Source organism: Typopeltis vanoorti, chromosome 16 (genome assembly GCF_054136105.1).
Source record: "Typopeltis vanoorti isolate ZY-2024b chromosome 16, IOZ_Tvanoo_1.0, whole genome shotgun sequence".
NCBI lineage: Eukaryota > Metazoa > Arthropoda > Arachnida > Uropygi > Thelyphonidae > Typopeltis > Typopeltis vanoorti.
This window is the reverse complement of record NC_143564.1, coordinates 46,167,276-46,191,611: the sequence shown is the minus strand read 5'-3', so window position 1 is coordinate 46,191,611 and position 24,336 is coordinate 46,167,276. Positions and strand designations below refer to the sequence as shown.

The 24,336-nt window shown below is 35.0% G+C and overlaps 1 protein-coding gene across 1 annotated transcript in view; it reads right to left on the bottom strand.

The window, feature by feature from the left end:
• Positions 1–24,116, bottom strand: part of LOC150097998 (xibalbin-1-like) — a 72,169-nt gene extending 48,053 nt beyond the window's left edge. The window contains exon 1 of the mRNA XM_090406297.1: positions 23,936–24,116. The gene's annotated coding sequence lies outside the window, so the exon portion shown is untranslated. The remainder of the gene's footprint in view (positions 1–23,935) is intronic.
• Between the last annotated feature and the right edge of the window lie 220 nt (positions 24,117–24,336).

Here is a 24,336-nt window from a genome sequence, read left to right as displayed (position 1 = left end):
TCCTAATGCTCGAATGTGTAAGCACAGAGAGTGTCAAGTTTTAAGCCGATAACTAAAGGAACGGGGGAGATTGAAAATCCCCCAGCCAGTAGGAAGCACACAGTGTTGCCAAGCTACAGGGGAGGTTGTTACAAGAAGAAAGAAGAAAATTGTCGCAACAGAGCAGTGAAATGGGAGGCTTTAGCTTCAATTAACGAACACAATGTTTGAATTTCAATACGGTTATTTGCATAAAACTAAACTAGACGTGTAGACTTCCGTACGTCACTAAAATCACAGATGGTTTTTTTTCTTTTTTTTTTTTATTCTTTCTTCCTTCAGAACAGGGTTCGTGCAGCTATTCGAGGGAAAATATATCATCGAAAAAATTGTAGAAACATTTAAGAACTGGAGAAATTCTTACCGTTGTTGTCCAAATAATGACTACCGAAGAATGGATGAGTACATTCACCATTTTTTATTCAAATTATTCGGAATATCATAAGCAATATCTATTTTAACAGAACCTAAAATAAAATTTCGGGTTTCTCAAAATTTAGGCCGATTTGAAGAACTTCTTGGAGATTGTTATTTGTTCGCGGCTCAGGGAACAGTAGGGTGCAGGTATGTAGTGTGATATAATTGGAGGAAGTATTACGTTTGCTGTTCAGTGTCTTCGGCTTGGGTTCTGTTGTCAGTGCGTGCTGCGCAAAGGACGAGTAGTGTTAAAAATAGAGTAAACCCTCTATTTAAAGGACTAATAGGACTAAGGGGTGTCCGTAAAATCGCAATTTTTTTTAAATAAAAATACCTAACATTATACTGCATTGTGATTAATATTACCACTGTAATAAAAAAAAAAATTGTTTTCCAAACAATTTTTAACACAATTTTCACACTTCGATAAATTAATGTGAAGTTAATGTTCGATGTTGAAGGACTTCGTTTAGGTAATCCTGCTTTGAAAAAACTATCAAGTTTTTTTTTTTTTGAAGTTTTGAACTCTGCTGTCTTTTTATAATTACCTCCCTAAAATTAAGAAAATGTGTGTAATAAAACTGCAGCAAAAAGTCACGCCACGCGACAAAAGAACCAATTACATTGCGATTGGTGTGATCACGTCCTAATCATTCGCCGAACATGTTTTATGAGCGGTGACTCATTTATGTTGGCTAAATGTTTCTTTTCTTTTTTTTTATTCTTTCTTCCTTCAGAACAGGGTTTGTGCAGCTATTCGAGGGGAAATAGTTGGCGAATAGGCCATCATATATTGAAAAAACACTACAGTGTTTTTTCAATATATGATGGCCTATTCGCCAACGTGTGTTAAAAATAACAGGAAATTAATTTAAAAAATTAACCTGTTAATTTAATTATAAGCAAATCTTGGTTAAAAGCATTTTAAAATTAACAGGGTGTTAATTTTCACATGTGCCATACGGACTGGAAATTTTGTCCGTTAAATCCGAAGTCAGTTAAATCGAAGGTTTACTGTAATAGCTTTAAAAGGTTCAAGTTAGTTTTTCTAGGTCAATAATTCTGAGCCGTATGCTGTCTTTTTAGATGCTGAATTGGGAATTAGCAAAGTTCTCTTGTCATCTCTCAAGAACTCGTTTGCTTGCTGAGGTCGGATAAATGAATAGCACAAAGCAACTTTTTTTTCAGGACGCGATGATTTCTGTTTGCTTGAAAAATTGTTCATGTTTACATATTTTTATTACAAACTGTTAAACGTTTGTCAAAAATTCAACTACGTTTTGTTTTTATTCTAAAAATTCTAAAAATTTTATTCTCAAAATATTCTGAAAATTCTATGATCGCAGTTTGATCATCTAGATCTATTTTATTTTACTTAACTATAAAATAACAATGAATGGCCATTTAATAATGAAGAATAGCCTTTAAGTAGACCCAAATGAAAAAGCAGGATGAACATTGTGCATCAATCTGTACCATTTTTCTCAGCTATGTTTCCGAACTATTTTTAGCAGAGCTCTTGACTGATGAGTTTACTCTAGGTAGCGTTACGTAATCTCCCTTAACCAACTTGCCTGGATGTTTTCGTCAAGCTTAATGTGACATATCTCGTCACTAGGGTAACTGGTTTAACTAGATGACAGTTGCTGCAATCTGAATTCCGATGTGCGTCGTCCTGGTAAGTCCTGAGTTCCTAAGTTATAGGACAGAAGGAGCCTTGAGAATTCTCTTCTTTTCGGATTTAATCTAGCACCTTAACACTGTCGCTTTCTTATTCATTTTGGTTTTATGTCCGCCTGTTTTTCCTAGATGCTACTGTCATTTCCTAAGACTCCTTGAGACTCGGATATTTTATGTTCATTACGTCTATTGACTTCATGTCTACTTTATGTCTTTATGTTTATTTCTATCGACTTCTTTCCGAGCAGTAGTCTATTCCGGTTGACTGCCAGTCCAGTACAGTTTTGCTGATGACAGCATACTGCATTCCTCTTTTTAGTTGGCACACCTAGAAAAACACAAATCACTACAACCTGCAGAACTTTAACCTCAACAACCTTAAATTTTGTTATTACATTCATAAATGCCATATGTATAACATTTTTGCAATTTATTCCAGTCCTACTCTTGACAATACCCAAATCTCTATGCAAGATATGATTTACCTTCTTGGGATAAATGTAACCTCAATTTCTTGGCACAAATACTTCCTCTGCTACATCCAAGAAAGTAGGTTTTTTTTCTTTCGTTCGAGACATTACGTTAACTTCAAACAGCTCCTAACCTTATATCAATCACAAATTCACTAGACCGTTGAATACTACTCTCATAAATTGGTTGGAGCCCCTAATTCTATACAGAAAAGTTAGATTGAATGATGATCCCTGTTTCACTAATACATTGCACTCACTTTCATACTATTTTTCAGTTTCCGCAGCCTGCATCTTCTATAAATACTTCTATGTCCACTGTTCATCAGAATTGAAATCACAAATCTCCCCCCCCCCCCTCAGCATCTGTCAAATGTATCCAAACGCGTGCAGCAGCCAGTCAACATCCTCTCACAGTTCAACTCAAAACCCACAGAACGAATTTCTTCTCGTTTTCATTCATCCCTTCCAGTGCTTCCCTCTGGGACAGTCTCCCACCACTTGTGTTTCGCCAAGGAATATAATCCACAGCCTTTCAAGTCAAATGTGAACAAGTTCCTTATAGCTGTCCGTGGTACTAGTGTAGTGTAGTGTGACCAATCTCTGTTGGGTGGGTTCTCCATAAAAAAAAGTCATCTATGATAAATAAAGCCATGCAAATTGTCATATTAATAGTCACCATCGTCATAATTAAATTCCTAATATATACCCTCAGGGGGTGTATAGGATATTATGACATACTGCACGAGAAGTGTACTTCATTATTAACTTCTTATCGAAAATTTTCCTTCTAATTACTCGTAAGAGTCTAAAAGTGTCAGTTCTTACATTTCGGTATTCTAAGGCAGTGCTTCCCAAGCCCCCCCCCCCCTTTGGAAAAATTAAAATATTTCACTGTCCCCCTCGAAAAAAAATCGTAATATAGACATATATTATTATAATATTTATTGTGTTAATATTCAATACAAAACATACGCAGCGAATATTGCAAAAAATCAAATGCAAATATTACATTTTTCGCATCTTACATACCCATTTGACATGGCACATTATCTCCTATTTTTATATAAATAGATATACTGTATTGTTATTGTGTATTTGCATTACAAGCACATGAAACGTAAAACGATTAGTAATAAAAAAAGAAAGAACTAAAAACATAAAAGTAGTTTAATAACAATTTAATGTGATGGATGTGTTTCAATACTGCTACACAAAAAGTCAATATCAGGTGAAATATTTGAAACTGCAATTCTTAGATTTCTGCTTTGAAATGAAACTTATATGAATAAGCATACATTTACTAATATTCATTAAGCGCCAAAACACGCAGAAGCAAAATTTGTGAACCCGCACCAATGTGTGATTTTTTCCATTAAAATATAAAAAATAAGAAAAAAGAAATAATAAAAAATTAAATACGTTTATTTTAAGATAAAAAAAATCTACTTAGTCTTAAAACATTTTCAATTTGTTTTCATTATTTCACGGCCTCCCTCAACAAAACCTACGGCCCCCAAGGGGGCCGCAGCCCACAGTTGGAAGCGCTGTTCTAAGGTAGTTCTTACTGCATCAATCCGACTAGATTTATAAGGAGGATTTTTAATAAGCATCTCCAGTTCTGCAAGTGGTCATTTTGCACGCTCTTCTGATGCAAAAATAAACAGAAAGAGTTGTTTATGAGAGAGAGAGAGAGAGAGAGAGAGAGAGAGAGAGAGAGAGAGAGAGAGAGAGGTTATGGTGCTTGCTATCAGACTCAAATAAAGGGTTAGGAAAAAAGAAGTGAACTGTCTTCTTATCGATCTTTTTAATTACCATCCAGTTTAACTGCCCTCGAACATCTGCTTTCTTATTCCTAAATGTTAATAATATCTAGTTCCTTCATCTTAATATGATTATGCATTTATGCCATATTCACTTGCGTAATTTTTCCTCGGAACGGAACCGTCATATCTATCTGTGGTCTCCAGTCTTTGATCAACTGTTTTTTTCTAACCCATCTCTTAGATCCATAAATTAAAATTTGCTCCAACATTCTCTTGTGTACTGCTAACGTAGTATTCTGACTAAATTTTCTCTTATTTTCATATACGTTTGCATCCTACCATCACTATTAATAATTCTGTTGTCTATTTCCATATTTATGCCATTTTCACTTAAAATTGCGCCCTGAATTGCTGAAACGTTTTACTTGATCATAGGCTTCTCATTCAGGATGCAGATGAATGAGGAGCCATATCCTTTTCGCAAAGACTGTATAGATGATCTTTGTAATGAACGAAAGAATTTATAATAACTGTGAAATCAATGAGCAGAATGTTTATCGTATGCATTCTCGAATAGTTCAATAGAGTAAATAAAGAGAAATGTCTAACTCTCATATTAATATTATGTGTTCGATGCCGAATCCTCCAAACGGGCATTATATCTGATATCGCAAAACTTGCTAAAGGATTCTCAACTATGCTTCAAGAGAAGTATTCAAAATTATTGTTTGGTCTGTTAATGTGGCTATTGATTCATATGAACTTTCTTTTTTCAATTGATTTTCAATTAGAGGAAGTGCTCCTTCTCTAATTGAAACTCGGAAAATAACCATAAAAAATAAAAACAAACAACAAAATATCTAGCTCAGCATTGTCTGTGCCGCGAGTAATTTACCTTTCGCTTGGTTTATTTCCTTCATACTTCTGTCTACTTCATTTACGGAGAAAAAATTTTTTAAATTATTAAACAGCGATATTACTCTCATTCGGTGCAGAGTTGTAAACATGTTTTCTCTAGCATTAAGCTAATTTGAAACTTTTTTATTTTGGTTTGAATGGCACTGCTGCAAATGAAAGGTCAAAACGTGCAACCTTTTAGTATAGTCGATAGCACAGTGTGCATATGAAAGAAAAAATGTTTAAAAAAACTTTCGTAATGCTTTAATAAAGATAGTGGTTCATGACTTGTTGCACAGAAACAGTTCACTTCTTTTTTCCTAACCTTTATTTGAATCTGATAGCAAGCACCATAACTTTTCTCTCTCTCTCTCATAAACAACTTTTTCTGTTTATTTTTGCATCAGAAAAGCGTGAAAAATAACCTGTTGCAGAACTGGAGATGCTTAATAAAAATCCTCCTTAAAAATCGTCAAATTTTCTGTCAGAAAAGTTGACGATTGGTCGCATTGACCACTGAAACATGGTAACATTCACCTTCTAAATAAACATCATCTCGTGAGTATTTGTTTCCACAATTGAATTATGACGTCATTGACATAGCGGATAATCTGTGGTACAAACCTTCTTTATCTCAAATAGTTTCGCTATGGCTAAATTTCGACAACTTTTAGGCTCAAATGTCCATCATCACAATGAATTCAATGAGTATTGCAACCGACTGTTATTTCTCTCTGACCCTTCTTGAAACTGATACTTCTAAGTGAATGTCATGCAAAAATTCCACAAAAAATTGCGTATAAAATTAGAGTACTCTGTTCATAAAAAATAAAACAGAAGAGAAAAAAATAAAATAAATATAAAAATTTTTTCACAAGCTTCCAAGCCAGAAATGGATTCTAATTGACAATCCTGTTTACTGGCATAATAATTAGTTGTAATAAAGCTTTTAGAATCGTCTATCAAACGCGCCATTTGTATTGTTCCCTAAATATTTCGTTAACATGGCGATGCTTCTAAATATCTATGAGGAATACTTACGAAGAAAAGTTCATAAGATGGCTTCTTTATGCTGAAGATATCTGTTCCAGTGAGTTCTCAAATTTCAATATTTTTGTTGCTTGACATTGGCTAAATGCATCACGGAAAGACGCTGAAGCAATTCTTATAGGCATGGAAAGATTTATTTTTCCATTTAACTTCAAATTCTCTTCCTTATCAAAGCTTTGTTTCTCCAAGAAGTGTAATAATAAATATTTCAGTAGGTTCCATTTCCTTAGACATATAGGTCGCAAATGAATGGGATCACTCGAAGTGCGACTCGCTATCCTGCTTATTGGATGTCTGAAGTTGCATAGAAAGGTTAAACGATTTCATGGTAGGTCTTCAGAGCAGCGTTTCTGGATTATTTAACCCTTAGCCCACGATCCTGATGCACTAAAGGCTTTTATCAGTGGAACACGCCTAAAAATTACAAAAAGTAAAACAAGGGAATGTTTAATGGACCTTTTTTTTCGGTCTTTTTTTGCATACAAAAACACACACGAATCCATTGTTCTCCAAATAATTTGCTACAAGTTTTTCTACCTCTCAAATGCATGTTAATATTTAAAAAAAAAAATAAATAAATAGTTCTTCCTTGTGCAATAGATTTCCTCATGGGAAGGATATCAAGTTCGGTAGTTCAATATTGATCGCACGTTTCAGAGAATGGATGCTACGAAGTCATTTAGCCGTACTGTGTGGGCGGCGTCGTTCTCCGACTCTCACAGGTGTGTTTTGAATGGACGCCATTACATTGCAAGTGTGGGCGAATACTGATAACCGGTGTGCTTAATGCGTCGCTTCTTTCGCCTCTATTACACAGTAGCTAGGAGACCGGGAAAGCGTGACAGACGAATCTAAATCAGTCACTGTTGACAGAGTGCACATACGAGAAGCCTTCCAGTCCACGAGTGAGCTCCTGCTTCTCGACCCTCAACTTGCGACCTAAAATAGAGAAGACATCAATAATTTTAAGCGATCCAAACGTTCTGGAAATAAAGGTTTCTTCTTTAGAAGCAGGAATGATTCGATGATCTTTCATCCAAACATCTTTCGCCATAGCAAAACAATTCAGTTTATTCCTTCTCATAATTGCATTCTACTTGCTTCTCATTATCTGATTAATACAAAAAGTATTTAATATTTTTGGAAAATTTCCAACGTTCCCATCTTATGAACTCAATTCTATGAAGTTCCCTAACCTTGTGGTATCTTCCTTTATTAATACATTTAAACGGATATACTCAGATCAAACAAAGGAAATCAGAGATCGACATGTTTATGTCGGCAGTTGTATAAATCTAAATCATTCGTTCAACTCTACAGGTAACAAATTACTATTCAAATATTACTTCTGCGATTATATTCTTAATTCTGATAACCATTCGACATACATGAGATGTGTGAAATGTATCATCCAAAGAAAAATCATACGATTACATATATTAAAATATACAACTATCCTGGTCAGATCAAAAATAAATTTTTATTCACTGAGAGTGCCAGATTTTCAGAATGGCTGATTTCCATTCATTACAGTGACTGCATTTATATTCGAAATAAAATTTTCATAAACGTCTAAAATAAAACGAACAGGGTTAAACAAGTAGCAAGTAAAATGCTTATAATAATAAGCATATGCCAGAAAAAGGGGGTTATCCTAACAGTAGCGCCAAAGTAACTCTAAAGAGCTACTACATCAGTCCAGTGCATTAGCACCCATGGAATGGCTATTTAAGCTATGAGTGTTTTATCTACGCAAACATACGTGTTTTGTCTCGTTTTATCGCTCTAATAGTAGTGTTTATCTTAATTACTTTGGAATAGTATAATGGCAGGTGTTTGCTTAACTCTCCTGATGTGGAAGATCTACTACTGATGAATTAATATCTTAGTGATTATCACCATGGCGTATCGAGATTAGGACAAAAATAGTGACCAAACATTTCAAGTTCCCAAACTATCTGGTCGTGTGGTTATTAATCCCGTTAATAATTTAATACTGAAATGATATCAGCCTAATGCGCCTTGTACTTTGACTTAGAAACATCGTCACAAAAAATTATCAGACAAAGAAATAGTAGCTGATTATTTTTGTGAACATGCTACAAGGAAATTACAGATCGTCCTTGTAATTCAAAAAGTGCATTTAAATTATTGAGCCATATATTTTTAAAGAAACGCATCAATAATAAGATGGAAAAAAAAACATTAGAAACGTTTTTGCATCTTATTAGTGATAGATAAACGATGCGCATATTTGCACGATGTAACTCTCCTCTGATAATTTATCTAGCATTTCTACGTCTTGTTTTCAAGACGCAGAAATGTTAGAAATTTGAAAGTTATTAAAATTTCCTGATATGAGAAAAAAATATCCTGACGTCTACACAGAAGGAGATGAAAGTCGATAAGAAAAGGAATCAATATTTTGATTGCAGCGATCGTTATTACTAGCGCGCACACACACACACACACACACACACACACACACACACACACACACACAGAGAGAGAGAGAGAGAGAGAGAGAGAGAGAGAGAGAGAGAGAGAGAGAGAGAGAAAATACATATTTTAGAGGGAGAAGGAAGAAGATTGCAGATAACTGTTATGCATATCTCATGGTGTGAAGGTAGCTGTTCCTTTCATATTGCAACGAAAGTTTTATTTCAAATCCTAAGTCAGTAGCTTCCAGTGAATTCCTTCAGGTATCAACTGGTAAAAAGAAATTTACCAGAAGTTATTGATTTTCACTTACTTTCTAATGGAGATTTCTTCCAAAGTCCATTCCAGCTGCATTTTGCAAACTGTTATGGATAATACGCCTCAGCAGAAAGACAGTAATTTTGCTATTTGAAGGAAAAAAGAAACGGTTCTCATCAAACACGAGAGAGAGAGAGAGATTTTTATAGGGGCTTTTCAATTGTGACTCAGGCTGTCTCATACGGCAATAGTGGATTTTTTTGCCATTTTTTGCTTTGTAATGATAATAATAAGTTATCTTTCTTCATAATGGCCTTCATACTATCTCATTTGGAGTTGAACAGATTAGTTACCTAGATGTCTTAGGGATGAGGAAGTGGAGGAAAGAGTGTTGGGATAAGGAGCAGGATGGTGACTCATCTGTGAAATGTTCCCTTGAAGGATAAATTAGAGGTTTGTGCATTACGGAATTCGACCGATGAGGTGTGTGATAGAAACACATAAGTTACTAAGGAGGTTTCATGGGATAGATGCTTTGTCAGAGAATAACTGTAAGTAGCGGCATTGTGTGAATAATAGTAAAGTGTGGTCCTTATGCGATTAGCCTTTGGACTTCGAGGAAATACCCACCTAATCATCATCATCAATGTCATGTGATCATACGAATCCTCAAGTGGTGTACTAATGATAGCATAAAATAATTATGTTTGCATTATTATTAGTTCCTATCAACAACTTTCTTCTCAACAATAACAATAATAATAATTTTTTTCTCAGGAATTATTTTATTTCTCGGATAAATTACATACATTATATGAACACAATTATGCATAACAAATACTTTCTCGTACATAAAGATTTTTTAGATAATAATAATAATAACAATAACTGTTTACAACGTATATTATTATAATATTCATAATGATGATTATTACAGATGTTTCTGTGGAATTTTACACTCTATATATACAATATCAATGGATATAATCATTCTATATATACAATATCAATGGATATAATCACTCTATATTGCATACTTTTGTTACAGTTATTACATACATTTGATTACATATGATATATTATATACATTTTTTTACATATAATACATACATTACATACTTTGGTTTACATGTGATACGTACATTACATGCATTTGGTTACATATGATACATGTTGGATGAGAACTAATTTCTCTGCTTTCATTCTTGAAGTTAATATATAAAAGCTTATCTGAGGATGACACCAGTTGATTATTATTTATTGTTTTTTTGCTGTGTTGGGAATCTACGAAATCTATGATTGAGAAATTCGCGAGCGAGCGCGCGAGCGCACGCACGCACGCACGCACACATACACACGCACGCACGCACGCGCACACGCACACACACACACACGCACACACACACACACACACACACACAATAACTTGGAATGTATTGATGCGTCGCTGAACTGGAAGCCTGACATAGTATTCCTTAGAGCTCTTTTCAGGATATTGTAGTTTGTAAGGTTTCTGTTCAAAAGGTAATTGTTTATCATTTCTGGGATGTAGAAGTTTCACGTGGCCTTTCCGTAGTGATTATTGTATTTATATGTGATATAATTAGTAGTCTGAGGTCTTGTTATGCTGTATTTCTAACTGTCCTGTAGAATACCCTGTGTAATGTCCTGTGTCCTGTAGTTGGCATCGAAATAATGTTTTAGTAAAGCTGCATAGTGACATAAATGTTTTGCTGTCAGTATTTTGTGTTCTGACATTGCAACGTGTATAAGGTCGTTAGTTTCTCTTGGTTCCCAAAAGATCAGTTTTATCATTTTGTACTGTAGCGACATTAATCTATTTAATTTGTAGGTGCACATGAAAGCATACGTTGTTATAGCGTATCTTAGTATATTTTGGCATAGTGCTGTGTATATTAGTGTTTTTAGGTGTATGGGAACTATGTCTTTTTAATAGAAATTATTAATTATAATTATAAATAATTATAAATTATTAAATTAATATAATTATAAATTATTATTAATAATAATAATAATAATAATAATAATAATAATAATAATAATAATAATAATAATAATAAATGTCAAGAAATTGAAATTCACCTGGCAAAAGAAAATTAATTGCATGGCTTTTAGTTAAAATACCTGACCAGCAGTCCTCACGTTGGGCTTGACAATTTAACAAACTGTTGCGAACAGGCTCGGTAGAATAGTAGATCACAATAGAAAATACATTTCTGATTTTGAAATGTAAAGAAGAAGGGGCTATTAAAGGAATTACCATCCGGTAACTAACATGCCATCAACATTTAAGTTGTTCACTAGACTTGTCGCATCTTTGATAAGACAGCATTTATCACGACATCGGCTTCTGCCTGTTGAACAAAAGTGCTGTTTCAAACCTCCAGAGGAACAAATGACCAATTGTTAACGGACTAAATGATTTTGAAAAATTCGAAGAGATGAAAATCAATCTTATTATATTTTGCATGGATTGATTATAAGAACAATTTCTCTACTTGCCACAGTCTAGGATTAGAAAAAGTGTAGAAATTTTTGAATGAATAAAAATAACATGATATTTCTAGAAACAGTTATGATCACGCGGCCAAACCAATTAATAGACGATGGAAGTAATCTGAGTACACTGAATACTAAGATACGAAATTTTCAAGGTGATTCATTATCACCTCTGTTGTCCATCCTGGAACTGATTCCGCTAGCATTAATTCTAAAGAAAACTAGTATTGAATATAAAATATTAAAGGAAACAGAAAAAAAATATTCCATTTGTTATACGTGAATGATCGTAAACTATACCAAATATCATCCAGAGAAATAGAGACTCCATTCAACGCAGTCCGAATTTTTAATGAAGTCATTTGAATGGAATTTGAGAATTAAAATTTTGTCCAGGACTAATCACAAACACCTTGGAATTCTTGAGACAGACAATATTTTGTAGTGGAAAAGAAAACATCCTCTGAATGTTGGAAAAGCTATAAACTCCAAACTCAATGACAGTACCATTTTAATAGCACTGAATATATTAACCATCCCAGTAATCAGATACACAGCGGAGATTACTGAATGGACCCAAGCCGATTCGAATGCACCTGATCGCAAAACTCAACAAATAATAACAGTGAATCGTGCTTTGCATTCACACAGACATAAATCCATTGTACCTGTTCAAGTAAAGTGGAGGAGGTGAACTTTTACAACCAAGCAAACAGTAAAAGAAGAAGAGAAGAGACTGATGAGTGATTACATCAAGATAAGTACAGAAAAGATTCTAACTGAAACTGACATATAAAAGTAGTAAATGTAGTAGTTCAAAAAAGCATTATGAATGGGGAAATGGCAAAACGATCAGAATATGAAAAATAAAGTATTCCAAGGTCAGTGTTTGAAGGAATAAATAAAGTTGATTGACAGTCTCTTGATTGCAATGACTTCAACAAGACACTGTCAAAACAGATACTTGCTGATATTTGCTGTTCAACAACAATCATTATTGACGATTACTGAAATGGCGACCATTTAAAAGATATCGGTAAGTACAGTAAACGCCGACTGGAAAGAGAAGAAACAGTTAACCATCTGATTAATATCATTAATTCTTCCGGCATGATTGCTCAAACAGACTATAAAGAAAGGCTGATCAAATTGCAAAACTATACACTAAACTCCTATAGAGAATGTGGTTTCTCAAATTTTTACACCCGTTGGAGTACAGTTGCAAAACTTATGTAATATGAAAATAAGAAGATATTATGGGACTTTAAAATTCAAACAGATTGATATTTGGAACACAATATGTCGGACGTCATGTGTATGAACAACTACATACAGTGCAGAGATCTGGGGATTGAAATTCAACGAATTTGGAAGAAAGAGAAAAAAATTTCAATTGGCATAAGAGCGCTAGTCGCAATACCAAGACAATTCATGAAACACCTGCAAAACTGAGCTTCCTGGATATAAAACAATCTCATCTCCAGCACTGTTACGCACTTGCCCAGGAATCTAGTCGAATCCTAGAGGATAGTCGACGAAAAAAACTTTGGAAAAGGCTAGAAATTGAACACATCTGACAGTCAAATATGTAATTTTGTGGTTACAGGTTTCTTGTATATGAGTATCAACTCTTTCAACTCTGAATATAGACACTTCTTCTTCTTCTTCTTCTTCTTCTTCTTCTTCTTCTTCTTCCTCTTCTTCTTCCTAACATGGAATTTAGGCCAAGTGGCCTCTTCCGGTCTCATGCCATCTCTTTCTTGGTCTTCCGATTCTTCTTTTTTCCACTTATTTTGTATCTGTATAATATTTTTGGTAGTCTGCTGTTGTCCATTCGATTTAAATGTTCTAGCCATTTTTGTTTATACTGTCTTATGTAGTAATGAATTGGTTTTATTTTCAGGGATTGTAAGATTTCTTCATTTGTTTTGTGGTGATACTTGGTATATCCAGCTGTTTTTCTGAGGAACTTCATTTCTGTTGTTTGAATTCGTTTTTCATCTTTCCTTTTCATGGTCCATGTTTCGCTTCCGTATAGTAGAGTTGGTTTTGACAAGACATTATATAGTCCGATTCTAGTGTGTTTTTGTACTAGGGATGGCTTAAATATATTATTTATTATGCCATTTACTTTGACAAAGTTTGATATTTTAGTGTCTATGTCTTTTTCTTCTTCTGAATATAGACACAATAATAATAATAATAATAATAATAATAATAATAATAATAATAATAATAATAATAATAATAATAATAATGTAAAAATGACAATGACCACTGACGGTTGAAAAAAACGGGTTGAAAAAAACATCAATTTAACGAAAGAAAAAAACGGAACTGCAATCTCTAAAAATTAGTCGATAAAAAACGATCACTTGGATTTTAGCTGTCATTTCTACGATCAAAGTAACATTTGACTACACATAGCGGCCATTAAAATTAGAAACTTTAATTTAATACTATGTTGGACATATTTTAGCCTAAATATGCAATCCCACGTGGTGTGAGATTGCATATCGTATCTACAACATACTAGGCGTTCACTAGACATCCTTTAACTGGCTCAGATTTGAGGGAAAAGGACTTTGCTTCCGGATTTGTTTTTCTAGCATTTCTCATGCATTCTCAACGCAGTTCAGATCCGGGATTTGTGGTGGCCAGGGAAGATGATGGAAGTAGCTGTCATGCCCGCTGAACCACTACTGAATAATTATTGCGAGAAGGACAATGGCATTGTCGTCCATGAAACAACCGTCACCTGCTGGATAAAATGTCAACATTGTAGGATGAACATGATAAGCAACAATGTTCAGATATTCCTTGAAGGACACCTCACCTTCCAGCGATATCAAGGGACCGGTTCTGTGCCAAGAGAACATGCCCTACACCATGATACCACCTCCAGAATCTTCAGTTGTATTTAAAAAGCAAACTGGACTCATTGCTTCGTGAAGCGCTCGCCAAACTCTCTACCTCCCTTGTTCTGTCGATACAAAACGAGATCTACTGTGACTCGTAGCACAACATGACTTTTTTTCAGTCTTCCAGTGTCCAGTCTCGGTGTTCACTAGACTTCTCGAGTTCATCTACAGAAATCAGTGGTTTCAGTATATGTATGGGACTGCCAGTACCGATCCGGTTCAATTCCCTGCGCATAGTTAGGTGAGATGTGGGTCGGGAGCTACCATCATTAGATGCTTCAGTCAACTGCTGCGCACAGTAAATTCTGTTTGTCCGTATAAACCACCTCAGATTGCAACGATCTTGTTCCTGACATGCTATCTTAGGACCTCAGCTACGCCACTTAGACAAATAATGTGGGTTATTTTTCCACTGAATAAACACTTATGATAACTCTCCTTTTGAGAAACTAGTCAGTTCTGCTGTCTTCAAAATTGTGGCTCCTACCAGACGGGCACCAATAGTAAGTCCTTTATCAAACTCCGAAGGAACCTTTGTTTTCCCATTGTGATCAACACTATTAACGAATACTGACCAGCAGCATTCTTGAATAGATGCTTAGAGCATTTGTTGGCGCACGTGACCAAGTATTTTTCATATATGCGCTGCGTTAGTTATATTTAAGTATATTTGCATAAGGATTTCTAATTCAGTGGATTGTATGTGTATTTCATACATGCGACATCACCGGTTACATAAATATGAAAGATAAAATGAAAGAAACATAAGAAGCGCATGCAATTTTCTAATCGTATGATCCTTAATCCACCACCTATTCACCTCTCTCAAGACTTTTAAAAATCGAAGGTTTATCAGGTTTGTACTCATTGCATATAAATATTTTATCTAAGTATTCCTTGTGCAATAAGGAAAGTAACATACGAAGATCTTGTGGTAATTTCCCCATTTCTTAAGAAAAATAAAACAGGGAGATCTTCCTGCTCCTGTTCCGCTAATTCAGTTAGTGGAACTTTCTGTTCTTCCGAATAATAAAGAGAAAAAAGTGAGCACACAATTCAAAATCCATCCTCATCTTCTGATCCAAGTTAAATTCTACAGGGTAACCAAGAACCATACCTAATTTAACAACTTTCGCTTAATGACAAATATATGTGATCGAAATATGTCAAAAATGTTAAAGATACAAGGATATCTATTTTAGAAATAGAAACTGAAATAAGAAACTCAAGGAATTTTAAGCAAAATTCCCTTTGAGTACCTATGCTTGGATATAAATCCGTGTGTGTGTGTGTGTGTGTGTGTGTGTGTGTGTGTGTGTGTGTGTGTGTGTGTGTGTGTGTGTGTGTGTGTGTGTGTGTGTGTGTGTGTGTGTGTGTGTGTGTGTGTGTGTTGTAACTCTACCAGGAGGTAATTTATTCCTACATGCTTCATTGCACAATGCTTATATTACATGTATCTTACAAGTACTGATTAACATTTATATTTTTGTATCAATATTCATATTTACATTTATATTTTTATATATCCACATATTCTTATTCTTATTCTTCTCTCCCTTAGTCCTAAATGGACCGTTGGGTCACTCATTGCTGGTTAGGTGATATTCTCTGTTAGTCTCCTCCAATCATCTCGGTCTCTTGTTCTTGATGTCAGTTGAGAAAGGGAAGAATTTGTCAGTTTTTTTATGTTATCAATCCATTTTAATCGAGGTCGGCCCCTAACCCTTGATCCCGGAACGATTCCTTCTGGTGCTTGCTTTGAATGCTATTAGCCCTCTCCACATGTCCGAACCATTTCATCTGTCTTCTTCTGATGACTCAGAATATTTTCAATTTTTCTCCAGTCTATTAAATCAATCAGGTTTCGGACATTTTCATTGGTATCGTGAGCAGTATAGGGAATTCTCAAAAGTCTTCTGTAAGTTTTAATTTCAAAAGACAGGAGTCTCCTCTCATCTTCCCTCAATAAATTCCAGGCCTCACAACCATACAAGAGGATATAATTCACCAAGGTGTTAATTAGTCTTAGTCTGGTTGCGGTTGATATTCTATTTCCCCAGAATGGTTTTAACTTCTGTAGGGCCACTGTTGCCATAGCAATTCGGTATTTAATGTCGTTTTTGAGCGACCATCTTGACTCAACGTGCTTCCTAGATAAGTGAACTTGTTTACATTCTCAATTTGTTCATTGCTAATTTATATCTTTAAGAGTTCGATGTCTGATTTTGAGGTTATCATTGTTTTTGTTTTCTGTAGGTTTATGTATAATCCATATTTTTTTAATGTTCCAAAAACGCGGCTGGTTATCTCTTGTAATTCTTTTTCACCTTCTGCCAGAAAATCGATAATGTCTGCAAAACGCAAGTTATTTTCTTAGTCCGTCAACTACTATTCCAGTGTCATATTCATGAAGAGCTTCATCTACGTCATGTTCCAGAAAACAATTAAAAAGAAGAGGGGACGAGGGATGCATCTTGTTCTTTTTAATTTGATCTCATCTGATGTGAGAATTGAAATTCTTATATCAGATGAGGAATAAAGAGATTTAATAACCCTAATGATCTTGTTGTGAATACCATAATGTTCTAAAATTTTCCATATTGAGTCAAACGCATGTGTATTGTAAAAATATGGTCGATTGACTTCTCGACTTCCGGAAACCTGCTTGTTCATCTGATAGTCTGCTTTCTATTTTGTTTTCGATTCTTGACATCCATATATTAACACCATATAATTTACACAATATCAGTAATTTATGTTTGATTACAAGCACTGGAAGTTGATCTTATAGGCAAATTTTATTAATTCTGAGTGATACTTTTCGATAAGTCTCTGTTTTGATACTGGCCACTTGTCTCCGAAAGTGATGACGTGTTGTATTAGGGGCATCCGGATGGAGTCCAGTAGCTGACAGTCGTAGAGTATGTGGTCAACAGTCTTTTGAAGGTATGGACTACAAGTGCATGATGGCGATTCCAGGATATATGGAGTCTGTGTAAGTAGTGTCTTAATTTTCAATGTCCCGTTAGTAGCGTGGTTAAACCACGAGAAATCTATATGGTTGTTTTGGTTTTTTATGCCATGTGTGTGTGTGTGTGTGTGTGTGTGTTGGTTAATCAACCTTTAGTACGTGTATGGGTACTAAATGGTATCAATGGCAGAATCAGATTAAAAATGAAGATATTAGAAAGAAACTTGATATTGTTAGCATTCAAGAATGTGTCAGCAGAGCGAGGCGAGCTAATCTCAGGTGGCATGGCCACTTAAATACAATGGGGGGAAGAAAGGTAGGTTAACAAAAGAGGTGTTTGATGCCAAGATGGCAGGAAATAGATCTAGAGGAAGACCAAAGTCTAGGTGTATTGATTCATTCAGAACCGCCTTAGAAGAACAAGTGTTAGGTACGATCATATTCGCGTGCTTACAAGTAATAGACTAATTTGAAGGAAAATTGTAGATAGGAAATTGATAATAATGTAAATTTAATGATGTAGTGTTGTCATAGTAACTTGAACACCCCTTGGGGATACATAGGAAATTGATGACAACATTTTTAATAGTTAACGGGGAGAGGTAACATGTGCTTATCACGGAAATCTGAGAACAATTCCATTGAATAATCTAATTTAAAATACTAAATATATTATACAGAAATGTTACAGTATATCTATAATATTACTTCTCTCTATTTTGAACATAACACACATGACCAAGAATCATGTACTCGTGTGAAGACAAAACATCTGTTATTAAAACATTCAAAGCTTATTTCACCTTTCGCCGATAAAGGAATGGAAAAGGAAATGTATCTACATTGGTATCATGCTCCCCCCTTACTAATCGCTTGTGGTTGTACGAGGGTGTCTTAGAAAAGCATGGTAAATAGGGTGAAAATAAAGTAGTAGATAGAAAATGTGCATTTCGCAGGGGAGTCGAGGGATATAAGTAAGGAGGGAGTGTTGCAATATTTGTTTTCTCATACAACCACGAGGTGGCATCACATTGTTCAGCCCACTGCTCGTTGTTTCATTGTGTTGCACGGTAACAGATTGGTGTCATCGTGAACAAATATGTGGAAACATAATGATCTTCACATAAAAGCGCTTGTTTCATTATTTTAGAAATACTTCTCACGTGTTTCTGTTTTCTTTCGTTAGAAACTTTAAGTCTCTCAGAAGAAACGAACAACAGTCTCCAAGTTCATACCAGCGTTTAGTTGTCCTTAGCATCATTACTCCACTAGAACATGATACCAACCTGATCTTCTAGTGGAGCATTTTGCTTTGGCTGCCGTTCGCTACACCAGGATTTTCAGCAAGGAAGTTCAGTTGAGAATGAAGGGACCGTTTTAGTGATACACATTACGAATTCTGCATCTTTTTATACTTCCTTAATATGATCTCTAAGAAATATGCTCTCCCTAAATTAAGCTTTTGAAATTTTGGAAATATAGAAGTTATATACTGAAATGAAGACACTCTTTTGCCATCGATTTTCATGTTTTTCATAAGCAATGCCGGTATAAATATTGTCCGGTGAACGATAATTGGGTTTCATATTCTCTCTAATTGTTGTAAAATACTTTCGAGAAGGAGACATTTTCTTGAAATTATTAAATAGATTTAATAATCCTAATGATTTTGTTGTCAATACCATAATTTTCTAAAATTTTCCATAATGCCTCGTGCCATATTGAGCCAAACGCTTTTTAAAGGTCTAAACAGTTGACAGATTATTTTGTTATGTTCTATGTATTTTTCACCCAGTATGTGTATTGTAAAAATATGGTCGATTCATATTTCATATTGAAACATATGTGTTCAGTCAATGACCTGCTTTCCAATATGTACAAACGCGACGGTGTTACGTTTTCTAAATCTTCTTTACTCATATAGTGGATATGCAATTACTACTTTTTTTTAAACCGCCAGAAATATTCGAAAACGCAGTCCTTGTACTCCTACTCCTTTGTACTCAATTACTTCATCGACTTTGGCATATTTCAAAAGTCTTCTTCATACTTACTGCAGGTGTGAGAAAAGTGGCAAGAATTTCATAGTAAAGTATTACGCAACAACATTGTTTTAAGCTTGTTTTAGAAGAGCCCGATCTTACAGCTCACAACTTCATTCATTTCGTTAAACGTACCATTTATGTCACATCATAACGAGTTCCATATTTTGTCTCAACATATGGAACAAACTGGACTTCTGATGGTTTTTCCTCCTAAAAACTGGAATTTTTATTGCAGGAGTTAATAAATTCCATTGTTAAAGACGAAATCATCCAGTGATATTATGTGCTGTTTCCATCCATTGAATCTTTAAAAAGAAATGGTTAAATTCTTTCTGTTCCGTCAGATGGAATTTGTCGACACCTTCATAAATGTTTTCTTATTATGATAACGACACCTTATTCACACTGGAAGCAGAAGGTTCATCGCCGTGAGGATTGCAATATCTCATGGTGGTGGTGGTGATGTGAAGCTGGTGCTGGAAGATCTAAAAGAGTGAGGTACTAGTCTTAAGCCTGATTCTAACTACGAAATTAAATGTACGCTTCTCATAGAAATTAAACGGAAGTAACAGTCCGTATGTCAACTTAGCTTTTGTATTTCTTAAAATGTTAATTTCTTTCTTTTTCATTTGGTGTTTACATAACAGTAGCAATTTCTTGCTAACATTTGGGTTATGCACCAAACACCTCCCTAGAAATTCTTGACGTAGTTCAAGAAGAAGACAATTGGGAGAATATATGCTTCGTTGTTCCCCCCCCCCCCTCTTGGAACAGCTTTCCTTATTACATAATCTCCAAGGGTCATAACCTTCATCTGTTCATTCTCGATTTGAATTCAGCAGCTGAAAGAGGACTGAAATCACTTACATTAATTTCACTTTAAAAAAAAAAAGTTTAATTTTTTGACCAGTGTAATTACAAGCAAGGAGAGGAACATTAAGTTTTAAACGGAGTCTTTCATTGCTCTTAATTGTAGTAAGAAGAACACCTTCATTTGTAATACAAGAGATTCCAGAAACATGAATATAACAACAACTCGTGTAGTTAAACTAGTAATGAAGCGAAGCCAGCTTTATCCGTTATGCGCCAACTGGTAAATATCAAATGTGTGTGAGTACCATCTTGAAAATAATTTTACTTATACGTTGCCAAAACTGTTTTCTTTTCGTTAATCCTCCTTTATCCATTAGTTCGTCTGGAGAAAGCAGGAGCACTGAACAAAGGTGAGGATGGATATCTACGAGGGTGGTCTGAAAAGTTCTCGGCCTCGACAAAAACACAGATCAAAAACGCCCTCGCATGAAAATCTCTGAACAGTGCTTCGAGCGTTTTAACAAGAATAAAACTGATTTTGTGCGTCGATTTATTACTATGGATGAGACTTGGATTCACCATTATACTCCAGAATCCAAACAGCAGTCAAAACAGTGGACAGAAGCCAGTTGTTCAGCGCCAAAGAAGACAAAATCGGTTCCATCAGCAAGAAAGGTCATGGCATTGGTGTTTTGGGATGCTAAAGGCATTTTGTTTATTAATTATCTTGACAAGGATTAAAAAATAACCGGGGAATATTATTCCGATCTTGTAACCAGACTAGATGAAAACATTCGTGAGAAAAGACCCGGTTTGCAGAAGAAAAAAATCATCTTTCATCAGGACAATGTACCTGCCCACAAGTGTTTTGTCAATGGGAAAATTAAGGGATCTGCAATATGAATTGTTGGAACATCCACCCCATTCCTCAGATTTGGCTCCCTCTGACTTCTATCTCTTCTCAAAACTAAAACTCTTCCTCGCGGCGATTGCAGCTGTAGAGGGGTATTTTGCAGATCTTACTCAGAACCACTACAGAGACGGGATAATGGCGCTGGAGCATCGCTGGAATAAATGTATTAGTCTTAAGGAAAATTATGTTTAGAAAAGAAACCTAATTATTTGTATTAGGTTTCTTTGCTGGCTTTCTTCAAAAACCTTGTAATAGAAACAGTTCATGGACTTTTTCAACTGAAGGTGAGTTAGTCGATCTCAAACGTAATTAGCAGGGTTTTTTCTCCCAGAAACTCGTGTTTTTCATCCTGCGTACAGACAAATCGGCCCTTCAGTAGTTTTTTACAGAAATAAATTTACATCCTGCGTACAGACAAATCAGCCCTTCAGCGAGTAGTTTTTTGTCTGTAAATTGCATGTGTTCCTTCAGAACACATGCAATTTACAGACAAAAAACTACTCGCTGTTGTGGTGGTGGTGGGTGCTGTGGGCAGTAGATGGCGTTGATATAGGTGATTGGTAGTAGAGGTTTGTTGGAGTAGTGGAGAGGAAAGTCGCACAGTAAGTGTCCTCCCGCAATGAGTCTTCAGACTCCTTGAAGGTGTCACGAATAATAATAATAATAATAATAATAATAATAATAATAATAATAAAAGCCAGCTGAGGTGGGTGTGACCCCACTTAAATATCTTCATTTTTGTGCTGTTGCTTCCTACAGGCTGGCTAATGCAACCAGAAGAAGAAAAGGAAGGAAAAAAAAACAATTGTGTCAATGTATAAATAAAATTCTTTTAGAAGATGAGACTCATGAACCACGTGTCATTTAACAGATAACAAATAGCTGAGCAACTTGATTCACCTTCATTTACTATATCATTGATTTTTGTTATATGCGTGTTAGTGTTCACATGCCCCTATTCATTCTTGAACACACTATGATTATTGATTACGATTATGTGATTAAACTTACTCAGAAATTGTTTTACAGTTTACATTCAGGTGCGATGTTATTTTTTCATATCATTAGCTATTCTCGTGTCAGGTTTCCTGACTGAAACTTTCTTGAGATAGGCTAACAATTCATTTAACAACAGAGACTATATAATGTCGCACGAAATAAACAGCCCTATAGTAGAAGTCACTACGTTGTTGAGGTCATTACAAATACCCTTGCTTCCGTCAGTTTTGATCCAAAGCATTGAGGAACAAAATATTAGATTGTGAAGCCCGACCAACTATGCCACGATTCTTACGGAAACTAATCGATACTACACGTTAAAAACTCACCATATAAAGACTACGTGTGGGACAAATGAAGGTGATTTAGCAGAGGGTAACAGATTTCCCCACTCCTTGACAAGATGGTTGTTTCTTCTAAGAAACGGACTAACTTGCGGAACATCACATGCATTTTTCAAACAAGATGCACTCACTTCAGTGCCTCAATTCTTTCTGTCTGATTATGATCCTAAACAATATCAACAATAAAAAGCTACATAATCATATAATGGCAAGCCAAACGTTAAAAATGCTCGATATTACAGACACGCGATGCAGTGATGGTAATAAATGATATTCCTTTTATTCAAAATTAATAAGAAATTTGAAATACGGTACTAGTAGTCGCATATTTTAAGCAATTAAAAATTAATTATTTTTTTAGTGAAATCATCTGTAGATGCTCAACTTTCAGTATTTTTAGATAATTTGACTAAAGAAAGAATTCATTTTTAATTGCTTAAAATATGCGACTACTAGTATATTTCAAATTTCTTATTAATTACTGTCTGTTTATTTTTTTCTTATTAGCTGTTATCACGGAACATTAACTAATGCCTGGTGGAGTATACCAAACATTAATTAACATAATCTGATCATCAGTTAAAACCATCAGTATGGTGATGTGTGGCAGTAGGCCGTATGTCTGACACCACTTACGGAGAAACAATGAACAATATTGTAAGAAGATAACAGTAGTCTCTTTTCTTTCTTATTATTAATAAGTCGAATATTAGTTGTTTTATGTTAATATTCCGCAAATAGTATTCTGCGTTCACTTGATTTTGAATGATTTTATGGATTTCATATTCCATGATACTTTCATGATTTTTATCGAAGGCATGACGTTGGTTCAAAATCGACTTTTGGTGTAGAGAGTAGAATATCTAACCATTAACCACCTTATCGTTTGCATAAAATAATTAAACATTAAATGTCTATAACGTTAACCCAGATATAGTCTGCCTTCTGAACGCTTGTAGAGTAAATGTGTAATTAACAGGACATGGAATCCATTTGAGATCCAAAGATCTTCTATAAACATATCCAGCTTTCTTTAAACTTAAAAGGAAAGTAAAAGGACGATATGAACAGTACAATCTTGCAACTGAAAACATTACGACTAAACAAAGCGACATAATGATAACCTTTAACATAAAAACATCTGAGATACAAAGACAGCCTTTAACATATAGACAGTAAACATGCAAATAGACAAACATCTATATCTTAGTAAACAGAACGCTCGTAATGACATAGTCACGTTTTAATATAGTGACACTATGGAAAGCTCTTTCTGCAGAGCCAGGAATGATTTCTTTATGCTGTTCGCAATATAATAAACTGTACACCTGTAAAAGCCTTTTCATTGCGGGTTAGAGGATTGGAATGAGCGTATACATCTTAAAACACTTACCAGATGGGAAAGAGGACGTAAAGCTGGCTGGATAAGCAGTATTTCTTAAGGAGGCCGTGTGAACAGTCCAAAAGGCAGACCACTGGATGTCCTCTTATAGATCTCCGTTACAGTTTCTATCTATCTGCTCATGCGTACTCCGCGGAATCGATAGACCTCCAGATATCTTGCTTTACGGTACGTTTACTCTGCTTTTGACCAAATGCAACTTTATGTTCTTAAATTAAGGAAGCTCAAGTTTATGACTCCTTTCTTAGTCGTTTAACAAACATATGACATAGGTCAGTGTCTTAACCAAGGTGTAGGTATTTAATGCGGTACTGCCCTTTCAGTCGCCTCCCAGAGTCTTATAATGCAGAAACATCTGTAACCATCTGTTGAAGGCAACACACACACACACA